Source organism: Prionailurus bengalensis, chromosome B3 (genome assembly GCF_016509475.1).
Source record: "Prionailurus bengalensis isolate Pbe53 chromosome B3, Fcat_Pben_1.1_paternal_pri, whole genome shotgun sequence".
NCBI lineage: Eukaryota > Metazoa > Chordata > Mammalia > Carnivora > Felidae > Prionailurus > Prionailurus bengalensis.
The window spans coordinates 16,819,431-16,826,187 of record NC_057355.1 but is presented as its reverse complement, the minus strand read 5'-3'; the positions used below and the strand labels follow the sequence as shown (position 1 = coordinate 16,826,187).

The 6,757-nt window shown below is 42.9% G+C and overlaps 1 pseudogene; it reads right to left on the bottom strand.

The window, feature by feature from the left end:
- Nucleotides 1-486: 486 nt before the first annotated feature.
- Nucleotides 487-575, bottom strand: LOC122469920 (annotated as a pseudogene).
- Nucleotides 576-6,757: the final 6,182 nt, after the last annotated feature.

Below are 6,757 nucleotides of genomic sequence, written 5' to 3'. Positions count from 1 at the left end.
GTGGCGCAGTCGGTTAAGCGTCCGACTTCAGCCAGGTCACGATCTCACGGTCCTTGAGTTCGAGCCCCGCGTCAGGCTCTGGGCTGATGGCTCAGAGCCTGGAGCCTGTTTCCGATTCTGTGTCTCCCTCTCTCTCTGCCCCTCCCCCGTTCATGCTCTGTCTCTCTCTGTCCCAAAAATAAATAAAAATGTAAAAAAAAAAAATTAAAAAAAAAAAGAAAGAAGAAAGGATATAATAATAATTACAATAGTAGAAATTGGTCAAAGGTGGAACAAATATACAACAGAAAAAGTTACAAAGCTATAAGTTGGTTCTTTGAAAAACTAAACTCTTACCAAGTGTGATTAAGAAAAAGAGAAGACACATACTGCCAATATCAGGAATGCAAAAAAGGAATTACCACATATCTTACAGAAAATTACAAAAAATAGTGAAAGGATATTGTGAACAACTTTGTTTCAGTAAATTTCAAAATTTAGGTAAACAGAAATTTTCTAGAAAAATACAACTTACCAAAATGGAAACAGGGAAAAAAATTCTACACTTGATCTTAGCCAAAAGGCTGAGAAGTGATCAAGGAGAAAATTTCTAAAATCTATATAATTCTCTATAGATTAAATAAGTTGATTTTGTAATTACAAAAATTCCCACAAAGACATCTCTTGACATGCTGGTAATTCTTCCAGGCATTTAAAGAATAAATAACACTGAATGTGTACAAACTTCTCTAAAAAATAATATAAAACAAAACAGAGAACGTATGTCATCTTGTTTTATGTGGCCAGTACCTTGAAACTAGATCATGACATGAACATTTATAAGAAAGGAAAATTATAGGCCATTTTCAAGGACATAAAGCCAGGGCACCTGGGTGGCTCAGTTGGTTAAGCATCTGACTTCAGCTCAGGTCATGATCTCATGTGAGTTTGTGAGTTTGAGCTCTCTGCAGTCAGGGCAGAGCCCCCTTTGGACCCTCTGTCCCTCTCTGTCTCTGCCCCTCCTCCACCTGTGCATGCACATGCACTCTCTTTCTCTCTCTCAAAAATATACATTAAAAAATAGTTTAAAAATATGTAAATACAAAAATTGTAAATAAATCTTAGCAAAATGAATCCAGGAATATTTAAAAAGACAATATGTCATTTTGAATTTGGGTCCATTCCAGAAATATAATATTTAACCTTAAAAAAGTAATCTATGTATTTTACCACATCGACAGAATAAAGGGGAAAAATGATATGGTACTTTCAATAGGTGCAGAATCAGTAGTGATAAAATCCATTCCATCGCTGATTGGGCTCAGCAAACAGGAAATAGCAAAAAAAAAACAAAAACAAAAATAAAAACCCAAAACTTCCCTAAGCTTATAATGAGCAAAGAATCCATAGGAAAAACTATACTTGATGGTATAATATAGAAAACAACTCCACAGAGATTAGAAATAAGACAAGGTTTGTTATCATCATTTCTTTTCATTGTTGTACTGGTTGTCCTAGCCACTGCAATAAGGGAAGAAAAATAAATAAAAGTACAAAGACTAACAAAGGAACAAATAAAGTAACAATTTCAAGATTACGTTGACTGTGAAGTAGAAAAATCTAAAAGGATTTACAAATGAACTATTGCAATTAATAAAATTTAACATCATCACTGGATTAAAGATGGATGTATAAAAATCAGCGGCATTTCAATATATCAAAAACAAATAAATAATGGTATTTAAGAAATACCAATTATAAGAGTCAAAACATCAAATATCTCAGAATAAATCTAACAAAAGATGGACATGACCTCATTAAACACTATAAACATTATTGAGAGAAAGAAGACATGAATAAATAGAGGGATATTTCATTGTCAGCAGTCTGAATTACGTTCGCCTCCAAAATTCTTATGTTGAAGTCCTAACCCCCACTACCTCAGAATGTGACTCTGGAGATAGAGATTTTTTTTAAGTTTATTTATTTATTTTGAGAGAGACAGAGAGAGCATCAGTGGTGGTGGGCAGAAAGGGAGAGAGAGAATCTCAAGCAGGCTCCATGCAGTCAGTGTGCAGAGCCCCATGTGGGGCCCGAACTCAGGAAAACATGAAATCATGGCCTGAGCAGAAATTGAGTCTTATGCTTAACTGACTGAGCCATCCAGGTGCCCCTAGAGATACAGATTTTAAAGAGAAGTTTAAGTTAAAATGAGATCATTTGGGTGTGCCCTAATCCAATATGACTGGTGTCCTTTTAAGAAGAGTAAATTTGAACACAAGTGGGTACAGATGCAAGATGATGTGAAGACACAGGGAGAACACTACCATCTACAACTCAGAAAAGATGCCTGAGAATAAACCAACCCTGCTGAATCCTTGATCTTGAACTTTTAGCCTCCAGACTATGAGAAAATTAATTTCTATTGTTTAAGCCTCCCACTCTGTGGTACTTTGTTACAGTAGCCTTAGGAAACCAAATACATCCATATTTGTAGATTAGAACACTCAGTATTGTAAAGATGTCAGTTATCTCCCATTTAATTTGTAGATCTGATGAGTGTGATGTTTCAGTCTAAATATATTTCTCCACTGTTCTACCCAAGCCATCCTATTATTTCTCTTTGTGGTACTCAGCAAAATATCTTTGCATCAATGTAGTAGGGGGAAGCCCACACACTGGCTTAAACACCAAATACTTCTCACAGTTCTGGAGGCTAAGAAATCCATTTGGTTCCTAGTAAGAGCTCTTTTCCTGGCTTGTGGATGACTGCCTGCTCAACATGTCCTCATTTGGCAGAGAGAGAGAGAGAGAGAGAGAGGAGACACTCTCTAGACTCCCCTTATAAGGGCATTAATCCTACTGGATTAGGACTCCACCCATATGACCTCATTTAACCTTAATTACTTTTTTGAAAAAATATTTTTCTTAAAGTTTATGTATTTATTTTTGAGAGAGAAAGAGAGAGAGTGAGCAGGGGAGAAGCAGAGAGAGAGGGAGACAGAGTATCCAGAGCAGGGTCTGCACTGACAGCAGAGAGCCCGATGTGGGGCTTGAACTCACAAACCATGAAATCGTGACCTGAGCTGAAGGGGGACACTTAAATGACTGAGCCATCCAGGTGCCCCTAATCTTAATTACTTCTTTACTCCAATGACAGTCAAGTCACACCAAGGGTTAGGCTTCAACCTATGAATTTTGGAGGGACACAATTCAGTCCATAGCAGTACCTTTTCTCCAATCCAGCTTGTGCCTCTTACCCACATTTTTGTCAAAGGGTCAAGCCCTCTACCAAGTTCATGCCCAGTAGCTCTCCCTGTAAAAAGCTTACTTTCGGGGCACCTGGGTGGCTCGGTCAGTTGAGCGACCGACTTCAGCTCAGGTCACGATCTCACGGTTTGTGAGTTGAAGCCCCGTGTTGGGCTCTGTGCTGACAGCTCAGAGCCTGAAGCCTGCTTCAGATTCTGTGTCTCCCTCTCTCTCTTCCCCTCCCCTTCTCATGCTCTGTATCTCTCTGTCTCAGAAATAAATAAACATTAAAAAAATTTTTTAAAAAGCTTACTTTCCAGTAAGCAAATGGAAGTTCCCTCAAATCATCCAATCTCATGGTTTTGCTTACATTAGTTGTTTCTTTTTTTTTTTTAAGTTTATTTATTTAACATTTAACGGATCTCCACAAGCCAGGAGAGAGAGAGAGAGAGAGAGAGCGTGGGAAGGGCAGAGAGAGAGGGAGAGAGAGAGAATCCCAAGCAGGGTCTACATTGTCAACGTAGAGCCCTATGTAGGTCTTGAACTCACAAACCATGGGATCATGACCTGGCCCAGATAGCAAGAGTCAGACGCTTAACCAACTGAGCCAGTCAGGCCCCCCTACATTAGTTGTTTCTAAGTCGTAAATAACATGAATATGTTCACCTAGGGATTTGACAGTTCCAGAGGGATGAAGAGATGACCCCTCAAGGGTTTAATCATGTGGAGATCTGGGGAACTTCCTGGGCAAGAACCCATAATATGGAAGACAAAAGTGCAGATGCCTAAGTCTGACTGACTCAAGAACACAGTTCAGGGTGGATGGGAGGGGAGAAGGGGGTTCCGGTTGGGGAGCACCCCTCAGCATTTGGGGGTGGGCCTGTACGAAGACAGAGAGATACCCAAGGGAGGGGGTTTGCCCAGTTTCTAAAACTCCAGGGACAGAGGCAGGCTTGGCCTGTGGTACATGTCTCAGAGAGAGGAGGACAGCTACGGAGGGGCCAGTTCCTAGCTGGCACTCAGTGTTAGCCACAGGACAAACCGGCTGGGCCTGCTGCCACGGAGACACCTTCCTATCTGGCTTGGTGCCCTCAGGAGGTGCCAGCACAGGACCTGCCCCGGCAAGGAGCCTGAGGACATTCAGGGGCCTAGCTCCTGGTCACCCCGAGACCTACCTGGGGATGAATGAGCAGGCCCTGCGAGGGCTGCATTAGGAGCCAGGGCAGAGGCTGGAAAGCTCTCCCATCTCCCATCTGCCTGTGACCTCAGGCTGCTGTGGGGGCCCAAGCATGCCACAGCCATTCTCTTTTCTGTACTACTTTGGCCTAGATAGATAGCCCCTGTGATAACAGCACTGCCATGGTGATTAAAGAATAGCTCTTTCTGGAACATTTTCCTCTCTTTGTTTTCCGTTGGTGGAGTTGGTGAGATTACGGCTGCTCACATAAGGGCATCAATTAGTGAAAAGGAAATGTGGGATTCTGGATCTCCTCTGTGATGGCTGCAGTGGTGGAGAACAACACCATGAGAGTGATTGGCGTAATCGAGTTAACGTAAGCAAATGCTTTTTTCTCCTTTCCTGGGGCTGCTCACCAGGCCTCCAGGGAGGCCGGGATGGTGATGGATTGACTGTTCTTGTCCCCTTAAGGGATTACACTGGATAGATGCAGAGACACTATTGGCTCCTGGAGAGGTGTCTCTTTGCTGCTGAACTGGAGGGGAGAGGACTGTTTAAAAATAAAATCAGAAAAGGGCCCCTGGGTGGCTCCGTTGGTTGGGCAACCGACTCTTGATTTCAGCTCAGGTCATGGTCTCATGATTCATGAGTTCAAGCCCCTCATCGGCTCTGTGGAGCCTGCTTGGGATTCTCTCTCCCTCTCTCTCTGACCTTCCCCTGCTCGCACTTGCAATCATACTCTCTCTTTCTTAAAATAAATAAACATTAAAATGCAATGAAATAAAATAAAATAAAATAAAATGAAATAAAATAAATAAAATAAATCAGAAAGTCCTAGTTTCACAGAGGAGTTGAATGGGCGGCCACGGTGGGAGTCAGCAGGCTCAAGGAGAACCCGGGAGGGAAGCGTCCCCCGTTTCCAGTGCTCAGGCTTTGTCTGCTTCGAGCAACACCAGCAGTCTTAGAAGGTCACGGCCCAGCAACTGCTGTAAGGCCTAGTGATCTGTACCCGTATCATCCACCTGCCTCCATCACTGGATGTCGAGCTTGGCCAGTAGGGATTTTGAGTCCACTCTTGCTCACCTTTGTGTTCTGGGGTCCAGTGTGGTGCTGGCATGTAGGAGACATTGATTAAGTGCCGTGGGGTAGATGAAAAACAAAAATATCGCTTCGTTCTCAAAGCCCACCTGGGTCTCCAAGTTGGAGAAATAAATGATGAAATACGTCCTTTCCTCCACTCTTTCATGTAATCACTTAATGAATATTTATTTAGGGGATGGATAATGCTTGCAGCTAGCACTGTGCCTTGCAGATACAAGACACTCAATATGTATTTATTTATTTTTTAATGTTTGTTTTTGAGAGAGAGAGTGTGAGTGGGGAAGGGACAGAGAGAGGGAGACAGAGGATCCAAAGCAGGCTCCATGCTGACAACAGCGAGCTTGATGTGGGGCTCAGACTCACTAACAGAGAGATCATGGCCAGAGCCAAAGCTGGACACTGAACCGACCAAGTCATCCAGGCGCCCCACTCAATAAGTATTTCTTAAATCGTGCTAGAAAGAAACAGATACAGCTTAAAACACAGTACCCTTTCTGTGAGTGTGTGTGTGTGTGTGTGTATGTATGTATTTCCCCCTTCCCATCTATCTACACACACACACACACTTTGGAATCATTCCTTTGAAATGGGGTAATGTCCCCAGAAAAGTCTCATTGTAAAGAAGCAAACTCAAATTTAGAAATTCAATTTGATTAAAGGCTTAATGTGGGCCGACTTTGTACTAAGAATGGGGTATAGCTACAAAGGGTGTTGGTAGACATATTGTCTAGGTGTGGGCCACAAAAGGGCTATGTTTGATTGTGGGGATGGGGTGCAGTAATGGTCCATAGAAGGAAGGCAGTATCTGGTAAGTACAGAGGAGGGGCCCATTCAAACACCTGCCCTGCTGAGGATGCTGCAGAAACCCTGAACACCCAGGGATGATGGTGGGGGATAAAGGTACCATAAAACCACTGAGTGTGGAAAGCTGGAGAGAAACTCCATGCGTGCGGTAATGTGTTATGAAATCCACACCGTGGCTCATGGCAAAGCGCTGGCTCCTCCCTTGGACTCAGTGTTGGCTCCAGGAGTGGGCTGGTTGGATCATGCGGAGGAAATAACCAACGAGGTTGAGCAAGCCAGCCAAGGTACTGGTTTTTGTAAGGAGTCGGGGGAGATAGTCAAAAATCAAGAGACAGTTCTGAATTTCAGGACCACACAGCCAGAGGAACAGTGGATACCTTCACAGAGGTATAGAGGTCAGGAGGATGGACAACTGCCAGCTCCATTGTGAACACCCCAAGTTTGCAG